Source organism: Pteropus medius, unplaced genomic scaffold, assembly GCF_902729225.1.
Source record: "Pteropus medius unplaced genomic scaffold, Ma_sr-lr_union100, whole genome shotgun sequence".
NCBI lineage: Eukaryota > Metazoa > Chordata > Mammalia > Chiroptera > Pteropodidae > Pteropus > Pteropus medius.
In genome coordinates, this window is record NW_024346771.1 from 979633 (window position 1) to 1000470 (window position 20838).

Genomic DNA, 20838 nt, shown 5'->3' on the forward strand with positions numbered 1-20838 from the left:
TAATTATTCTCTCATATAATTTGTTATTCTTTTAACACACTGCTAGATTTCATTTGTTAATATTTTGTTTAGAATTCTTTATTTTCATAAGTAAAATTATTCTGTAATTTTTGTATTATATATTTTGTAGCAGGTTTTTGTATTAAGGATATGGCAAAATATACAATGCAGTAAAGAGCTTTCTATCTTTTTTCATAGTCTAGAATGGTTTGAGAGGCATAGGAATAATCATGTAGTGCTTATTCTAGAATTGTAATGTTTTATAACACTAGGAAACACATCAACACAACTTAGAATATTATCAAATCAAAGGTAAAAAAAATATGTGATTATGGCAATAAGTGAGAAAAGTTGAAAAAGCAGGTTTTCTAATAAAAATTCCAAGTATAATAAGAACAGAAGGAAACTACCTAAACCTGCTAAAGACCGTGAATTACAGTCAGCAACATCATATGATTGAGTAACAAATTAAAGCAACTACTATTAAAATCAGTGACAAAGCTGCAATATTTACATTCACCACTATTCAATAATTTTTGAAACTTTTAACTAATGTAATAAGACTATTCTATAATTTAACAAGTGGTATAAGCATTGAAAACGAAGATGAACTTTTATACAGTATGACTGTATACCTATAAAATGCAAAAGACTCCCTTAAAAAACAATTAGAACAATTAGAGATTTCAGCTCAATTGATGAATACCGGATACATATGCCCAGATCCTTAACTTTCTTCTATATTAGCAATTGCCTGTTAGACATGAGAAAAAATATTCTATTCATAATAGTGACAAAAATTATTTAAAAATTCAGAACAGATTCACTAATAAAGGTATAAGAATTATATTTTTAAAACTTCTCAAATTTTATTAAAGAACCTAAATAAATTGAGCATTATACCCTATTCATGGATAGAGAGATTTAATATGCAAATGTCAATTTTTAACAAATTAATAGGCACATTTAATACAGTACAAATCAAAACATGAAGATATATTTTCTTAGAAAATGGACAATGATTTAAATATTTGTATGGAATAAAAAATATTCAAAAGTTTATTGAATAAATTTGGAGAATAGTGAGGAAACACTTGCCTTACCAGAGAAAGAGAACAAAACTTACTATAAAACTACTAAAATCAAAACAATATAGTTGCAATACAACTACAATAGAATACAGAGATAGACTGACTATATTTGAGAATTTGTATTATGAAATTTATATTTTAATTAAGTGGGTGTGGGTCCCAGGTCTGGCTGTGATCCAGGCTCGCGGATAGAGATAGAACTCTGGATTTAGAATGTTACATTAATGTAGTAGGGCGCCTGCGCCTAACTTATGCAAGTAGGATTCAGCTTATTGTATCACACATGTGTGGCAGAATGCCACTATTGTTCTCTGACATATATAAAGCCCATGCAGTCCCTTAGCACAGATGCACGCGCTCCTCGCAATAAAGTTGGTGCCTGCTGTTCCATTCTTATGTTGGCTCCTCATGCATTCTTTCAACTCGGCATCTCACTTCCGAAACCTTCCCTTCTTGATCATCTTGGTGTTGACACGTGGCGTAGCGGGCAGGATAAGGTGAGTACAGCCTCTAGTGGTCCAGATGGTCCCCGGGTGGCCCCCACCTCCCAGTGGTATCCTGTGCCCACGTATCTGGCTACATGGATACATCTGGAGGCTTGAGATGGAGTGAAGCCACGTCCAGAGGATGTCCGGAAAGCCCTGGAGATGCTAGAACCGAATGTCCACATTGCTCACTGGGAGGCAGCAGGTTGGGGGTCCTGGATGTTCCTGGCGGTGCTGCAGCAGGCCAGTCTGGAGGTTCAGGACCAGGCTCAGTGGGTGCAACAACTGCAACATCAGGAAGAAGTGCTGGAAAAGAGGCTGGCAGCAGCAGAACACATGCTGCAGGGCCCTGATGGGTCGCTGCCATCGTCCTGGTCTGGGAGCTCGCTGGTGATACCGCAGCAGCCATGGTTGGTGATACAGCAGCAGGTTGAAGTGGAACAGCCATTGGTCCCGGGAGGTTGGCAAGCTGGTGGTGCCTCCAAGGCCAAAAAAAAAAAAAAGCATACCTCCTTGATCCAGTACACCACAGAACTCAGAGACCTGACGAAACAGGTATGGCAGAGCCGAGGAGATGTTTCCAGTGTGGCTGCTGCAGCTGTGGATGACGGAGCCGAAGGGACCGAATTATCTCCAGAAGAGATAGCTCAGCTGGCCTCCTTAACAGCGATACCATCCCTCAGGCAGCGCCTCTAGAATGTGGCGTGGGGTGCAGGCAATTACTCCCTCATTAACCGGCTCATGTCCACTGCAAAGACAGTGTGGGCTGACCCTGGGGAGCTGCCAGAGACAGTGAGCAGATGGACTGTTCTTAATTTGGTCCAGATAATTCTGGAAATAGATAGGCATGTAACAGATGATGTTTCGCACTCAGTACACTAGCCCTGATGAGGAGGTATTTACAACCCTTTTGAAGGACTTGATCTTGACCTCTGGCCCAGCCGGTACTTTTGGCACTGTGGCAGCACTGCTGGACCCTTACGTGGATAGTAGAATCCACAAGGTAATGTCCACCATGGCTAGGTTGGAGGATGTGGAAGTGAAATGCAAGGAGCGTTCCACCCAAGTGTGTGCTGTACCACCTCCTGCACTCCCAAACCCGCCAGTGCACCCACGGAGGCATGGCCAAAAAGGGGAGGTGGAGCAGTGTCCAGCCCAATCAGGTGGGAAAGTGAGCCACTGGCAAATGTGGTTTGATATCCTCATGGCAGGTGTCGCTGCAGAAAAGATCAAGCAGCAACCTAATAAAGCGCTGCTGGCACTATGAAATCAGTTGCACCCTGACCAGCAATTCACTTCTATTCCTGGGAAAGCCACAACCCGTGAGATGTGACTGGTCAATTATCAACCTGACTAGGGATTCATCCAGGATACCCAGTTGGCGGGGGGAGCCGGTTGACCTGAGGCCATGTGTGGAACTGACTATATATTGGTCCCCCCGCAATGTGCAGAGGGTATTAGCCCTCATGGACACGGGTGCTGATAGCACCCTGCTTTATGAGAATCTGCACAAGTTTCCCAGGCCCACTGCAACCATAGAAGGCTATAGGGATCGAGTCATTTGCTTGTGGCAGGTCCCTATGACATTGGGTATTGGCAGATTGCTTCCTTGGACATACCAAGTATGGGGAACATATCCCCCATACAGGAGTACATTTTGGGGATTGATGTTTTGCGAGACTTGACTGTAAATACCATTGCTGGTGAGTTTTGCCTTCGTATTCAGGTGGTGAAAACTATTCTCCAGGGACATCCACACTATGCCTCGTTGGTGCTGCCCCAGGCTACCCAGGCAGTGAACAGAAAACAGTATCGCCTACCCGGCAGCCATGAGGAAATAGGACGCACCATTCTGAAGCTGGAAGAAGCCGGTGTCATTTGTCCTACTCATAGCCCGTACAACTCCCCCATGTGGCCAGTGAAGAAGCCCGATGGTTCCTGGTGCATGACCAGTGACTATTGGGAGCTGAATAAGGTTAGGCTGCCCCTGCATGCTGCCGGACCGAACACCTGGACATCACGGACCAGTTGTCACATGAACTTGAATGATATTATTATGTGGTAGAACTGGCAAACACCTTTATTGCCATAGCCCCAGAAAGTCAAGAACAGTTTGCCTTCACCTGGGAAAGGTGACAGTGGACATTCCTCTTCCTTCCCTAGGGCTATCTGCACAGCCCTACATTGTGCCATGGTCTCGTGGCTCAAGATTTAGCCACGTGGAAATGACCACCTGCAGTACACTTGCATAATTATATTGATGATATAATGCTAACCTCTGATTCTCTTACAGAACTAGAAGCAGTGGCAACCAGCCTGCGAGAAGCTCTTGCCAACTGGGATTGGGCAATCAATGAGGACAACATCCAGGGACCTGGGTTCTCTGTCAGATTCTTGGGAGGTGTTTGGTCGGGTAAGATAAAAGTAATGCCAAAGGTGGTTATTAATAAGATACAGGCATATCTCCAACCTGAAACCGTGAAGCAGCTCCAAATCTATTTGGGACTGCTGGGGTTTTGGAGAGTGTCCATTCCTCATTTAGTCTCTTTGATGCAACCCCTGCACCGTCTAGCGCAACAGGGTGCCCAATGGGATTGGACCCCCGAGATAAAAGAGGCCTTTAAGGCTAGAAAGCAAGCTGTAGCACAAGCCCAAACTCTACGCATAGTAGATCTAGCCCTCCCATTTCTGCTTACGGTGCAGATGGATGATGCAGGGTTTGGATGGGACTTGTGGCAAAAGCATAGTTCCCAGAAGGTACCAATAGGTTTCTGGTCCCAGTTATGGAAAGGTGCGGAAATGTGGTATTCTCTGATAGAGAAACAACTGGCATTGCCACTCCTCTGCGGGGTACGTGGACTGCACGGTTACAGGATTAGGGCCAGTGACCATCACTGGCCATCACTGGCCCTAATCCTGTAACCGTGCAGTCCACGTACCCCGCAGAGGAGTGGCAATGGTCTTGGGTGAAGACTCCCTGTAAGGGAATTGCAGAGACCCCTACATTGACTAAGTGGTGGGCATACTCGGAGCAGCAGGTGCAGTTCTCTGTGAGACCCCTGTTCGGTCAACTGCACTCCCTATTGGGACCAGCACAATTTCAAGTAGAACTTCTGGTGAAGCCTACTGAGATGGGAGACATACCAAGTCCCTGTGTAGAGGGTCAGACTCCCATCCCTGAGGAAGCCTGGTACACAGTTGGCTCATGCCACGGGCAGCCCCCAATGTGGGCTGCCATGGCATTACAGCCATCCACAGAAACCTGGTATGAGACTGGTGCTGGGCAATCCAGCCAATGGGCTGAGCTTTGCGCTGCTTGGTTGGTCCTTATGAATGAAACTGGCCCAGTGCACATCTGCACTGACAGCTGGGCTGTGTTTAGAGGTCTAACTCTGTGGCTGCCCTGATGGCCTGTTCGGGAGTGGATGATAGCGCACCGCCCCCTGTGGGTCCCGGGATTGTGAGAAGACCTCTGGAAGCGGAGTCTGCAGCAGGGGGCCATCATATACCATGTCTCCCCCAGTCATCGGCCATTACAGGCCCTGAGAAATGACGCAGCCGATGCATGGGCATCAGTCCGCTCCACCCGTGTACTACCGGTTCCAGTGCACATTGGCCCCTGGCTCCACCAAACATTGCAGCATGTAGGGCCCCGTACCATGGAACAGGTAGCGAAGCGATGGGGGTTATCATTGACCCGGGCACAAGCACAAGTTGCCATATCACAATGCCCCTGGTGTGCTGAGCAGCACCCAGAGAGACGGTAGGTAAAGCGTACTCCGGGGGTGGTGCCCTACAGGGCTAAGCCACTCCAGAAATGGCAAGTGGACTACATATGGCCTTTGTCCGCAGACCGGGAACGCCGCTATGTGTTCATAGGTGTGGACACAGGTACCGGTCTAAGGTTTGCATGGCTGGTGGCAGCTGCTGATCAATACCATACTGTGACCGCTTTAGAGCACCTCATGGCCGCCTATGGCTGGCCCTTATTAATCTCCAGTGACAGAGGCACTCATTTTACTAGACAAGAGGTGCAGGCCTGGGCCCGTACCAACAATGTGCAGTGGTAATTACATGTTCCTTATTACCCACAGGCAGCTGGAATGGTAGAGCAGTTCAATGGCTTGCTGAAGGACAAACTGCATGCCTTGGGCCGGGGCGGCTATGGGAGGGATGGTGGGGGGTGGGCGCTGGCATCATTGGTGCACTAACCTCCCACAGGCTATACACCTTCTGAATGAGCAGCCCCGGCGAATGGGGTTGTCTCCTCTTGAGAGGGTTGTAGCAGGCTTGCCATGGGCTATCAAAGTGTTCCTGGGCACCGCTGCTAAACAGTTCTTGCCCCAGACCTACCAGGGAGCTTTGCTCTTGTGGCCCCAGAAGCTTTGGAAGCAGGTAAACAGGCCACCTGGTCATGGCCCTAGACTATATAGGTAACACAAGAACCATAGGTGGCCCTTGTGGAGCCCTGGGGACAGGACTTATGCAACGAGTTGCTAGTAGAGCCCTGGATTTGCATTTGGCCCACACCCTTGTGAGTGTCACTCCCGATCACAGCAGAGGGTTCACTGTTAACAGGGAGTTTTGTTTTTAGCCTCTGGCCCATTCCTCTCTATACTGTAGCACCAGTGGAGACTCCCTGACCTGCTACCCTTGGAGAAACTGGTACCACAGGCCAGGGGCAGCTCCTTTCCCAGCCACCTTTCTATCTCAAGATGGGCTGGTGGCCTGTGTCCTTCCAGAAGGAAGGGACTTGCCCCTAATGATCCTTTGTCTGCTCTATCCTATCACCCAGGCTGACAACAGGGAACAGTGTCATGTCCTGGGCTCATGTGTTTGCTGCTGTCCACAAAGCTTCTCACTACTGGGTGTGTACTGAACTACCAGTGGAAGCGGCCAAGGGACTGCCGTGCCACATTACTCTGGCTACAGCTGAGAAATGGACATGGCTACGCACCTGGAACACCACACTCAAATGGAACCAGAGACGGCAAGCTGTGGAAGCGCTGCTCCACCAGGACCATTGCTACTCCCCGCCCCTCATAGGCTATGCCATTTCCAATGGGTGGGGATGGCTGGCGGGAGAACATGTGGAATTGCGGGAGCAGGCCCCTCACTGCATAGAGCAAGTAAGATCTGTGTCCAACTATATCATGGAGTGGCTACCCCCCGAGCTGTGTGCTAACACCACCCTTGCTAATATTTCCAAGGTCTGGTGGAATGGGCAATGTTATGTCGGTACAGAGCCTATGACTGGCTATACAGGGCATCTCTGGGTCCATGGGCACTACAGCTGGCCCTACTTTCCCCTCTGATTGGACTGGCCATTGTACCCGGGGACATCCATATTTAGCTGGACACATATTATCTACCTTGCCCCAATTGCCTCGTATATCTCCACTGGCAGTGGCAGAAATGGGCAGCATGGTCGTTCTACTCCCTGGCATTATTCATTCCAGGGGTGGGATCCTTAGATATAGAATTGCAGGTAGAAGCTTTAGTCTAGCACACTGCATATGCATTGAACACTACGCATCAGGCTATAACCCTTTTAATGGATAAAACCACACAAATGTGGAAAGTAGTTCTGCCGAACCGCATGGCCCTTGACCTCCTAACTGCTGCCCAGGGTGGCACCTGTGCCCTACTCCATATAGAATGCTGTGTCTACATTCCTGATCATGCCGAGCAGGCACAGGCAGCCCTCCAGGAAATGGACGCTGAAGTCCAAGCCATCTGTGCCCTGGGAGAAGACCCCCTGACAACTTGGAATTCCTTGGGGTCTTCCTGGAGGTGGACAGTAGCCATCCTAGCCCTTGTAGCCTGTAGCCTGGTAGTATTTTGTTGTTCTTTATATTGTTGTTGTGGATTATGGGCCCAAGGTGGTGAAGTGCCCTCCAGGCCAAATCCCACACCGCAACCCCGTAGGGGTAGAGTGTGGAGCCCAGGTCTGGCTGTGATCCAGGCTTGCGGCTAGGGATAGGACTCTGGATTTAAAATGTTATATCAATGTAGTAGGGCGCCTGCACCTAACTTATGTAAGTGTGATTCAGCTTATTGTTTATCATTCATGTGTGGCAGAATGCTATTGTTCTTTGGCATATATAAAGCCCATGTGATCCCTTAGTGCAGAAGTGTTGCTCTCCTTGCAATAAAATTGGTGCCTGCTGTTCCACTCTCATGTTGGCTCCTCGTGCATTCTTTCAACTCAGTGTCTCACCACTGAAACCTTTCCTTCTTGATCAGCTCAGTGCTGACAGTGGGAAAGGACGTTTATTAAATGGGGTTGCCATAATTAGCTGTTCATCTGGATATTTAGAAGGATAAGGTCCCAAGTGAGATTGCTTTTGTTCAGATCTCAGTTGGTGTCTTAGCTGTGTAAACTTGGGCAGTTCCTTAAATTTTCTAATCCTTAATTTTTTTATCTCTAATTTCTTACATAGCACCTGGCATACAGAATTTTCTCAGTAAATGCTAGCTGTTATTATTATTCTTATTATTAATTTTTTACATTATAAAAAAAATGCCAGATGGATTAAAGAGCTAAATTTAAAACATAAAAAATAAAAATAACAGAAGGAAATATAGGAGAATATTTGCATAGTCTCAGTTTGAGAAAGATTTAGCCTACGGCAGGACAGGAAACCCAGCAGCTATAAAAGAAAAATCTGGAGTTTGATAACATAAAAATTAGAATCTGCCTAGGAAACGGTGGTAGCAAAGTCAGTATAGGACAGACAAGAAAATATCTTTGAAATATGAAGAACTCCTACAATCTGGTAAGAAAATAGAAGAAGTAAAATGAGCAAAGATATAAATAATCATTTCACAAATGAAGAACTTCATGTACCTGCTAAATGTAAAAAAAGATGCTCAACTATACTAGGCCAGGGAAATGCAAATTACAATAGTAGTGAGCTGTTTTTTTAATCCACCAGACTGAAATCAATTTGTAAATTTATCAACTTATTAGATGATACAACCAGCTCTGGCTGGAGGATGGAAAAGCAGGCAGTCCTCAGCATTGTTGACCAGAGTTTGTCAATTCTTGAAAAAATAAAATCAGTTGGCTCATCAATGAAACTTAAGCTTGCACATACCTTTTGACCCAGCAATCCTACTTTTGAAAATCTAACCTATAGAAATAAAAGTGCCAATAATTAAAGAATAGGTATATAAAGAAATTTGTTGCACCATCTTTTTGTAGTCTAGTTCTTCAAAACAAGCAAACAAACAAACAAACAAACAAACAGAAACAAAACCAGAAAATAATCTGAAGTTTTCTTAAATAAGGAAATGGATGAACAAGTTTTTGAGTATAATGCATTTCCACAGAGGAATAAAGGCCTGAAATAACAAAAGCAAGTTCCTGAGTCATGACATAATAGCTAAATTTATTGAGCACTTACAATGTACTAAGCCATTTAAATATGATATCTTCATAAATGTCCTTGCCAGGGTTCTTCTAGAAATGTCTTGTATGTTGGTGACTTCCTCGCCTGTTCTCTTTGTTGTTTTAATTATATCTACCCCCCACTCCTTTAAAAAAATCTATATAATGATGGTCTCTGGAGCAATAGAAGGCAAATATGTATGTTTGGTCCACTTTCTTAAACCAGAAGCCTTTAATTTCATGTTGTTGAACAAGAAATAGGGAGAAAACTGCCCTACATATGCATGTATTGATTTATATATATATTTGTGTGAGGGCAGAAGAAGATATGACAGGGTACATGGTAGAGTTAACATTTGATTTAACACATAGGCAATCTATTGTCTGTGAGTGGAAAGCTCCAGTGATTTTGTAAATAACATTATTTCACTTTGCAACTGTGGATATGACCTGAATCAACAGTTATCTATTATCTATTATCATCCTACTACTTTTATCAATTTTGAATTATTTACTCATAAAGAAAGCAAAATCTCATAACTGCCAAAACAAATGATCTAAATTAAGGCCTCCAACTCAAAGAAAGTCTTTTAAAATCTCAATAGCTAGGAATAACTAATATTGTTTCAGAATTTAAGAACACTATTCCTCAGATTTCCATCTTAAATTTCAGAAAGATCTATAGAGAAAACTTATAGGAAAAGGAAATTATACTGAAGAACACCTTTGTGCTAGAGCATAAAGAGATTTTAAAACTACCTTAGTATTCTTAACTTGTATACTTTTGTAAAATTTTCTTTGAGTTTTCCACTAGTCAGTGGCGTACACTCATTAAAAGTCAATGGAATAGCACTTTCCATTATCAGTGCACTAAACCAAAGGATTAAGGAATATTTTAGCAAAAGTAATCACATTTATTAGTGTCCCCATGAAGCTGTTGTCTAAAATAAAAAACTAAATCGTAATAATTTGGTATCTATTAATCAAATAAATTAAATCCTCTATCTATTGTTTCTAGTAAAATTCCCTAATAGTAAAAGGGGGAGAATGGTGAAAATATTTTATTAATTTTTAAGAAGAATAACATTGGAAAAAGAATAAACCCAACAGAGAATAAGAATTATTATTAATTTTCATTACTTGGCAACTCATGATTCTGGCAAAACCACATGCAAAGAGTTAATGATCTGGGTTGACTCCACAGGTAACCACTTTCTGTAGTTGGAAGGGGTGGCAGGAATTTAGAACGATTGCCTGGAAAGGCCTGTAGAGGCAGAAGAAAACAGATGGCAGAGAAAGGGAATGTTTTTATTTCCCCCATTCATTCACCAAGTACAATTAAGTATCTCCTTTTTACCAGTGTTAGGGGCTTTGCAAAAATGACCTCATTTAATCTTCTACCCAACCCTTACAGATGAGACAGAGAAAGAGAGAGAGACACACACACAGAGAGAGAGATTGATTTGACCGATGTAACACAGCGAGTAAGCAGAAGAACAGGGTTTTGAAAGTAGAGTGATCTGATGTCAAAGCCTGTGCTCTATTCTCTATGACACTCTGTGTGTGTGTGTGCGTGTGTGTGTGTGTGTGTGTGTGTGTGTGAGAGAGAGAGAGAGAGAAACTGTTGTCTATACCTGAAATTATTTGCTTAATCTTTGTATCTCTCATTAGAGAATAAATGCCTTGCGGGCTGTGTCTGTCTTGTGGATCTATGTACCCCTCATTGCCCTCCACAGATTCTTCTGCTGAGAGTAGAGCACTCCCTGTTCCATTTATTTTCCATTTGATGAAACCTGCTGAGGATTTTTTCCTTTCACTTCAGCCAGGCCTCTGGTGCCCTTACTTAAATTCATCGTTGCATGGTCTCCTGCTTCCAGTCTTTTCCCAAAGCCATTTTCCATGAGGCAGACAGTGATCTTTTAAAACGCAGGTCAGATAAACTTGATCTTAATCAAATCAAAACCTTACCTATGGCCTCCATGGCCCTATAAGGGATTCTGCTTACATCTGCCCTGACGTCTGCGGCCTTCTTCTTGTGCTTTAGCTCTCTCCCCATTTCTCACCATTTCCAGCTCTGTTCCACCTTGGAGCTTTTGCCCAGCTGTTTCCTTTGCTCTTTGTTTTCTTTAATTATTCTAGAGAAATACAGACACAAGGAAGCACATACAAGAATGTTTATTGCAGCACTATTTGTAATACAATTGAAAACAACCTAATGTCCTGCTTCAGGAGGGGCCTATACACTATGGTGCAGAACTTCCGCATTTCAGAATATTGTGTAGTAGTTGAAAACACTGATATGCACTGATGGAAGTATGTAGTGGTGCAGCATCTGTAGAAGGCAATTTGACAATATCTATCAAAATTAGAACTGTAAATACCACTTGACTGTGCAATTTCCTGTTTGGAAATTCATCCTACAGACATATTTCCACACATGGAAGTTCTGGTATGTAGAAGAATAAGTGGCCTCCAGTAGAAATACCTAAGAGTGGTGCAATGACCTTAGAAGAGGGCCTGGATTTCTTCTTCCTGAAGGAAGAGGCAAAATGTCCTCTGGGGAAAGACTGAATATATAGGAGGGAGATGGTATTTATGGGAACAAGGACCTAACATTTCCATCATTGCAGAAAGTTCTGTTGGGCAATGCTGGTCTAGCCACATGCCACTATTGAGCTCTTGAAATATGGCTTGTGATGTGCTGTGAGTGTAAATACACATGGATTACAAAGACTCAGTCCAAAAAGAAGAATGTAAAATATTAATAACTTTTAATATTGATTGCTTGTTGAAATATTTTGAATATATTAAGATATATAAACATTATTAAAAATACTTATAGTTGCTTCTACTTTTTTCAATGTAGCTCCTAGAAAATTTTAAATTACATATGTAGCTCACATTATATTTCTATTGGACAGAGTTGATCTAAAAAGTGCAGGGGAAAAGATTGAGAAGGAGGATCAGATCAAAGCAGGGTTGAGGATTAAAGGAATAAGGTGTTTTGGAAATGATGCCCTCACTTTGGTACATTTTGGTCCCAGGCGATGTGTAGTGTTTCCTCTGTTTGATAGGGAAGGTTCCTATGACATTTGCCTAGGTGGGAGCTCAACATAGTGGGCAGAGGGGTGATGTTGAGGGCCTTGTTTATGGGGACAGTTCAGGACTTTCTCAGGTTCTCTTTTCTCCATAAAAATGTACTCCCTTCTGGTCTTAACTTGGCTGATAATACATCAACATTCTACTCCTTTCTTATACAGAGTTCACCCTGATTAAGACCAGTCCTTCTCTTAAATATGTGAAAAGATGCTCAACTCACTTATATTAAGATAAACACAAAGCAAAATGCAAGGATATACCATTTTTCACCTAGCAGATTGGTCAAGATAAGAACAATTATGTAGAAACTGTGTGGGCGTGGTTTGGGAAAACAGGAAACTATTAGTACAGCCTGGAAACTTAGTATAACCTTTATAGAAGACAAATTGACAGTGTCATCAAAACTTTAATTGTGTATATTCTCTGACTTAATCCTGGTATTTTTCCTACAGATAATCACAGTACAAAATTCCATATGTAAAAGTATTCATTAATGTTTATAAAAGAAGAAGATTGAAAGTAACTTAAATGTCCATTGATAGAGAGTAATTAAATAAATGATGGGTATAATTTCAAAAGAATTATAAAATAATAACAACTTCAATAGCAGGCAGCCACTAAAATAATAAGGCAGATCTATATATACAGAGTAGGATCTCTAAGATATATCATTAAGTTTTTTAAAAAAGTAGAAAATGAGAGCAGTGCCATTTCTGTGGGATAGATGAGGGAGACTCAATGTATTTGCTTGGTTATATGTTTATAAGTGTATAGATTTTTTGAAGGATATATGTGAAATTAGTAACAGTAGTTGCCTCCAAGGAGGGATACTATATATTGTGAGAGAAAGGAGACTTTATCTTTCAATGTCTAGTATTTTGAACCTTTAAGATTTTTATGATACACATATATTGTCAATCCAATAAAACTAAATAAAATATTGAACCCATTTCTCATTCAGAAAAAAAGTGCAGCTCGCTGCCAGCATTAATTTAATTTTACATAAACATGCTTTTTGAGGCTGAAGCAAATCTGACTGGTTTTCAATATGAAAATAAAATATAAAAATTGTTCTTGGAATTATTTCTAAACAGAACTTGTCTCTAATCCTAATGTAACAGAAATGTATATGATGATCAGTATTTAATAATTTTTTTCATGTGGTAAATTTCAAAGTACAGAACAACACAAAGTGGAATATCACATTCTGCACAAAGATATCACATTTCTCTCCAGGCTTTCTTGCCATCCTTGTTATTGTGTTAGCAGTAAACTTTGCAGCAACCAGTTGGATTCTGTTTCCCTGATGCTGGTGGTATGCAAAGAGGTGTGACATCATCAGAGCACGGACAACCTCGAAGACATTGCTGCCCTGGCTTGTGATGCTTTTCCAGCATACTTTCAATCAACGTCAGTCTGAAGTTTACATGGCTGATCATGTGCTCAGGATTGTCTATCTTGAACAAGGTGTAGGAGTTCAGTACTATAATGTTTAGAAGTCAGCAAAAGAATTTCTTATACCAAAACTTGTACCTTTTGCACTCAGTTGGATAAGAAGTGAGCATCTGATCAGCTCAGTCCACTGCTCCTATATTCTCATTATAATACACATGGCTTCTAAGGTTTCTTTCCATTTCTGTTGTATACTTCAAAGCGTTGTCTACTTCAAAGTGTTGACAACATTGTCCCCTCCTTGTCAGAACATTTCAGTGCCATGAGGTCACCACAGAATCTGGCTATAGTCGTTCCCTTAGCAATCCATTTTTTCAGCTCATTTGGCATCTATTTTCTGTTCAGACAAGCTGTCCCAACTGCATCAGTCCTGTTTTGATGTAATTCTCTGAAAGTGTGGGAGATGTATAAAAGTTATTAAGGAATACACGATATCCTTGGCCAAGAAGATCATTGACCAAGGTAAGAATAATGCGTGACAATTTCAGACCATCAGCTGAATCTTTCAAATTCATAATTGGCCCTGTGTGAACCAGTACATTCCACAAGTAAACAGATTGACTTTCACAACGTACATATAGCTTGAGACCAAATGGTGCTTGTTTCATCAGGATGTACTGCTTCATAGCTAACTGCCCCTTGAACAGCATCAGTGACTCATCGACTGCAATGTTTTTGTTTGGAGTATATACAGTTGAAAACTTATTTACAAGAAAGTCGAACACAGGTTTGATCTTCTACAATAAAACCTGGGCCTTGATTCATCAGTGGATATGGAAGAATTGTTGACAAAGTACAGGCACCCAAGTAAAAGTAAAAATCTTTCACCAGTCGTAACTTGACTGAGATAAGGTGTATCCAAGAGTCCTTGTCAACCAAAACATCTCCAGCTCAGGTTTCTGCACAATACCTTGCAGTAACATTACTGCAAAAAAAGACTTTCAGTTCGTCATTGTCAGTATCTTTCCATTTATCCACTCACGAAAATCCTTTTGGATCAGGTAGCTTGGAAGTCAAAAAGGCAGCTTGGGCACCAACAAGGCAGCTTGGTCATTCATTTCTCTGGTAATTTTTGAAACTAATTCCTCAGTAATTCCTCAAAATACCGCAGTGGGTCAGTGGTATATGACTGACATCAACTCTTCTGCTAGGTGTGCCGGTAAAGTCATACCTTTGCCGTGGAATCGTAACACAAGTAGACCATTTCAGAGCGTGACCCGAGTCAGCTGATATAGGGCTATTTCCATCAAATTCTGATTTGGAGGGAGGCCTGACCATATTGTCTTCTGAAACATTATCCGAAAAATCATAAGAACCGTCTATATTGGAAAAATTGGATTCATCAAATGAATCTTTGGCTAACAACTGTTCGAGAACGACGTTAACATCATGCATAGGAACGCCATTTTTCTAGGATTTGACATTTTCAGTGATAGAGAATGACTATATTTTGTAAATGGAAGTACCGCTATTAAAAACAGAATGCTATAAATAGAATGATGTCATTTGTTTCCAAAGACTATCTATATACTAGAGCAATGCTATTATTATAGAAATAATAGCATTATTATGATGCTATTATTATTATTAAAAAAAGCGACATTTTGTGGCAAACTTTGGAATAAATTTAGGACTGTAATCCATGAGTTATCTCAGAGTAAACACTGCAGCCACAAGCGCCACTGGGCAAGTATTCTCGGGGCAAACAGGAAATGCGTTAATGACTTCTAGTTAAGTAGGGAGTTTCCTCTTTTCACAAATTCATAGAGCTTCTTTTGCTAACACTTCACAGTATAAGTCTTCCCTGGTGCTGCAACTCTCTCTTTTTGCTTCCCAAAGAGTTAGAGTTCCCATCTTTCTGCTTAGTTACTGAACAGAATTTTTTTTTTGTATTTTTTTGATTGTCAAAGACAGTATCTGGATTTACTAATATTTAGGTTTTAGGGTTTTGATTTCCCCCTCTATTTTGTCGCTTTCTTCATACCTAAACCATTTACAAAGTTAATGAAAATTAAAAAAAACCATTTACATTGAAAAAAAGTCAAAGTTCTCTTCTTATTCTTTGACATTCTCTTGAAATATACATTTAAATTATACAGGACTGGGAAAAAATCCCAAAACACCCAATGCAATGTGCCCTCTAGTGGTTAAAGAAAATACTTTCAAACTATTCTTTAACTGGTTTCTCATATTGTCAAAAATCGAGGACTTCTGTGTTTTTAAAATCTGAGTAACAATTCTATGTTCTAAAGTAAACCAACAAAAATCAATGAGAAACATAAACATAGTATATATCTTAGTCCATTCAGGCTGCTATAATAAAAATACCATGGACTGGGTGGCTTAAACAACAAAAGCTTATTTCTTACAGTTCTGGAGGCTGAGAAGTCTAAGGTCAAGTTCAGCAGATTTGCTGTCTGGTGAAGAGCCACCTCCTGGTTCATAAATGACTGTCTTTTTGCTGGGTCCTGGCATGGTGGAAGGAGTGAGAGAGTTCTCTGAGATGTCTTTCATAAGCGCACTAATTCCATTCAGGAGGATGCCGTCCTCATGACCTAACTGCCTCCCACAGGCCCACCTCCTAATACCATGGCATTGAGGCCAATGTAGGAATTTTGGAGAGACACAAGCATTCAGCCCATAACAGTAGGCACATTTTAAAAATCAGAAACAAATCAGTAACTAAGGAAGAAAATGATCAAAAATGTTTTAATTTGCTCTACCATCCATCTTTCTGAAGCCAAATACAAAGATCATATGTGACTCTCCAAAGTCTAGATTTAGTTACGTGGATAACTTAATTGAATTGGAAGTGGAAAACTAAACTTTGATTTTAATTTGCCCATTAAGGAAACAAAGGATTCATCATAAAGAAAATAGCCATTGAAATTGATTAATGAAAGAGTGACTGATTTTAGTAAATGATCTAAGAACAAAATTCATAGAAAATTTTCAAAAACTGTCACAGAGTATGATAGTCAAAATCCTTCATTTGCAAAGTGTACTCGGGCCTGGTCTTGGTAAACCGGGGTAAAAGAGGTCTGGAAGCCTATGGAGAGTTTGAAGGTGGTCTTCTGAGAGCGCTTTTTTTCCCATCGGGCCTGGAAGTTCAGATGAGTGAGATGAGTTGTGGGACCAGAAGACTGGGCTGCCTGGTAGAGCCCAGTCCAAATTGTGATGACACAGATTTATGGGCTAAGTAAAATGGTTGTTGTATTAAGCCACTAAGTTTCGGGTGTTTTGTTATGCAGCAATAGAATGTTATAACTCCCCATCGGAAGGCGTGATAGGTATATCTCACATCCCCACCAACACTTCTTGGCATCTATCAAGCTTTCTAATTTTTGGTCATCTTATAGGTATATGGATATAAATGAGATATTGTTTAATTTGGATTTCTTTAGGATTACTCATGAAATTGAGTATATCTTCATATGCTTGGTGGACTTTGAACTTCCTCTTCTTAAATTGCTTGTTCATATATTTTGCCCACTTTTCTTACAAAGTTGGGGTCTTTTTTGATGATTTTTAGTCCTTGTATATTCTAGATGTTAATATCTTTCCATTTTTAGATACTACAAATATCTTTATTTTATAATCTATTATTTTTATCCATGATGGACTTCGTTGAATAAAATTTAATTTTTTATGTAATCACAGGCATTAACTTTTTACTTTGTGGTTAGTGTTTGTGAAGCGACACCTTTGTTGTGTATTAAGATCCCTTGTGCAAATGGCACTATGTGAGAGATCTCTCTTCTATTACATTAGAAAATCTGTCCGTTCTTGTGCTATTACAACATTGTTTTTTGTTTTGTTTTGTTTTGACTATGTTCTAGACATTCAGCCATAAGCGTTCATTCCGAATTCTCACTAATTGTAACAACAAATGTGACAAGACCAATAAGATCACTCACAGAAGTTCTATGTGTGTTTACTGGACACCTACAAAGGATGGCAGGCCTTTTTGTTTACCAGCAGCAGCAGTGCTGCCACGTGGCAAAATAATAAATGACATTTGCGGTTCCTCTGGCCTGCCTGGGTAGAAATCACACAATTCTTTTTTTGAATAAAAGTTGAAGATCTAATTGGCTTTCTTAAGTGATTCATGAATTGGGCAGTATCCCATCTAGCAACTAGAGGGCGCTCCCAAAATCACACAATTCATGACAAATTTTTTTTTTAAATGGGGGATGATTCATATTATTTCAAAATTTGTACCTGAAGGGAGACTTTTAAACCTCTTTAAAATTAGCAAGATTTGCATTTTCGTAAAATGAGACAACATTGTGCTAAGGTCTCCATCCAGTTCTCTGAGCAGCCTTTTGTAACTCCTAGGAGTTAGCCCAGTGGTGAACTCTTGTGAGCAGGACACACCTCCCCAAAAGTTCTATAGAATCCTTCATGAGGTCCTCCCTGACTCCTCTTATGCAGTGCCCATCTTCTGTGCTTCCCCAAACCCGCCTCTGATGTAGGTTTTATTCACTAACAAATATTTATTGAGTGCCCGCATGGTGCTCATGGTGCTTACTTACTCTGTTCTAGACTCTGCAGATATATCAGTAAACAAATTCAATTAAAATTTCTGTCTTCACTGATTACACTCTTATTATAACATGTCTGCCTCCTTTAGGCCCCGTAAGTCCTCTGACAACAGGGACCTGTCTTACCATCTTTGCTGGAACCACGCTTTCTACTCACTGAATTCCCCAGTAATGATTTCTGAACTTGACTGATTCTAGGTGACTATTTATTAGGACCATTTTCATGTCAGTTTTCTGATGGGATCAAAGCTATGCCTGTTAGCCAGGGACAAAATAAAGAAGCAGAAAGTTCATTTTAGATCCTGTGGTAGGTAAATAATAGATAGCCCTCTAAAGATGTCAACATCCTAATCCCCAGAACCTTTCAAACAAGTTAATTCATATCACAAAGGGACTTTGTGGACGTGATTAAGTTAAGGCTCTTGAGATGAGGAGATTATCCTGGATCATTGTGGTGAGCCCAATGTAATCAGAGGATTCTTATAAGAGGGAGGAAACAGAATTAGAGAGCAGAAGTAAAAGTAGAAGCAGAGGTCAGAGAGGAGAGACGATGCTATGCTGCTGGTGTTGAAGATGAAGAAGGAGGCCATGAGCCAGGGAATGTAGGTGAACTGGAAAAGGCAAGGAAATGGATTCTCCTCTAGAACCCCCAAAACAAATAGGCCTGAGGCACATTTTAGACTTCTGATCTCCAGAACTATAAAATCATCAATTTGTAATACATAAATTTATGTATGTGTGTAAATGTTATATATGACACGATATATTGTGCTATAAGCCACTAATTTTGTAGTAATTTGTTACCTCTCCTTCCCCTAATCTGCCCTCCCCACTGCCCAGTCTCCCTGGTGCACAGAGCAGGACATTTCTATTTTGTTCCCTTATTTTCTCAACTCATGGAGTTGTCCTAATTTTGTTTACATAAGCCTGTAACTGTGTTTCTCTAACAGGGCTGTCTAACCATCAGCATTCTTTGGCGTATCCTCACGGTCCCTGAATTTTCTATGAGAATTTAAAATTCTGTATATTCAGTTCTATGATTAGCTAAAAATTAGTATATAATTCAACTTAAAACCCAGAAGTCAGCTAATCCTCACAAGAACACAAAAAGCATTCTCATTAAAGTCAGGAACAAGACAAAGATATCCATTATCATCACTTTTAATGTTACTCTGGAAGTACTGGCTAATGTTATTACACAAGAGAAAAACAAAAGATAGAAAAAAATTGGGACAAGAGGAGGTAAACTTGTAGTTATCTGCAAATGATATGACTGTATACCTGAAAGCCCAAGAGAAAAAATTATACAAATAAAAGAAGCAGGGAAGCTCCCTTAGCAGAAGAGCTAAGTCTGATTTTTAGCTGTCCCTCCCTCCTTTTTTATCTTCTTTCTTTAGAGCCTGGCACATGCTAGAAATTCAATAACTGCCAAAGGAACAAATGGATGGTATTGTGCTTTCACCAACCTATATCTTGAAGCCTAGATAGCAGAGAGAAGCTGCTTAAACATTCTCTAGAATAAAAGTGCCACCAAGTAGGAGTAGTCCATTGGCACAATACAGATTTTAGTTTGGGGGCATTTTTAAGGTCTCTTTCATTGTGCATATTGTTAAATGCTGCTTTTGTTTAAGTCTTTCCCATGCAACCTTTTCTTGCTTATTATAAAAGAAATTCAAACATTTTGGGAGGCCCTTAAAAATATCTGTAGGCCGTAGGCTCTGAGCCTTCTGTGCCTAATGGATGTCAGTTCTCCTTGGTGCCTGGGGGACTGATCGTTAAATGCTTTGATCACTGCCCATGGAAAAACAAATTGTACATGAGATGTAGAAAACTCAAATGCCTTCAAGTAGTCCAGTGTGGAGCATTTGCCCACCTCACGTGTGGTGAAAACCTGGTGAACTGGATGGAGTGCATAGCACTCTAGCACCCTTCTCAAGAGGTCCACTGGATTGTTGCTAGACACTCCATTTTTCAAGAAAAGCTGGAAATTCTGAGTATAAAAATGTAAAATCTCCCAATTTAAAAATGTGAGCTCAAATTTGAAAGAAAAAAAAAACTCTCTGCTTGAGCCAAGGAAAACACCTCCTTGGACTGCATCTGGCACTACTTTGTGATTGCTGTTCAACACAGCTGCACGGAGAGCCCTTAACAACAGATGACAGGTGTGAGACTAGAAAACCAGTACATGAGGAAGAGAAAAACGGCCTGGTTTTAGTATGATTGTGAAAAAGCAATACTAATTGCAGTAAATTGTATGATTTCCTTATTAATGTGTAGTAGTAATTGTACATCTAAAAATTTCAGATTCTGTAAAATCACATTTGTATTATATACATGCTATCTCATCCTCCTTAATTTGTGGTTTGAGTAATAGGGCCAAGATTTCATGACCTATATATATTCAGGAGAACTCTGCTCATAACCATGATTGTGAGTTTTTAGAAGTGTACTTAATCAGGCCTTAATAAAGATCTATCACTTCTAGTCAAGTCACATTTGTCTGAGTTCCTTGGCTGCCTTGGGGCTTTATTGTATGAAAAAGAAGAAAGAAGTCTGCATTAATGCTATTTTTAACTCCTTTGGCATTAACATTTAGTAAAAATGTAGGACTTTAGGGATTTCAATGCATGCATACATTCACTTTATAGAGACAAAGTCAGCCTGCAGCATTGCCAGAACCTAATCAGAACTTAATTAGGCATAGCCAATCCCACTCCCTTTCCTTTCATCTCAAGTGAAGATAATTTCACTTTCTAATCTTAGATTGTAAACAT

At 40.8% G+C, this 20838-nt stretch overlaps 1 long non-coding RNA gene across 2 annotated transcripts; it reads left to right on the top strand.

Moving 5' to 3' along the window:
• Positions 1 to 2829: 2829 nt before the first annotated feature.
• LOC120613852 (uncharacterized) lies at positions 2830 to 7745 on the top strand. 2 transcript variants are annotated; one of them, XR_005655788.1, is made up of 3 exons: positions 2830 to 3708; positions 3870 to 3989; positions 6372 to 7745. It is a non-coding gene; the product is annotated as an uncharacterized LOC120613852 (long non-coding RNA). The 2 variants fall into 2 exon arrangements; XR_005655787.1 differs by having other exon boundaries at positions 2830 to 3279.
• Positions 7746 to 20838: the final 13093 nt, after the last annotated feature.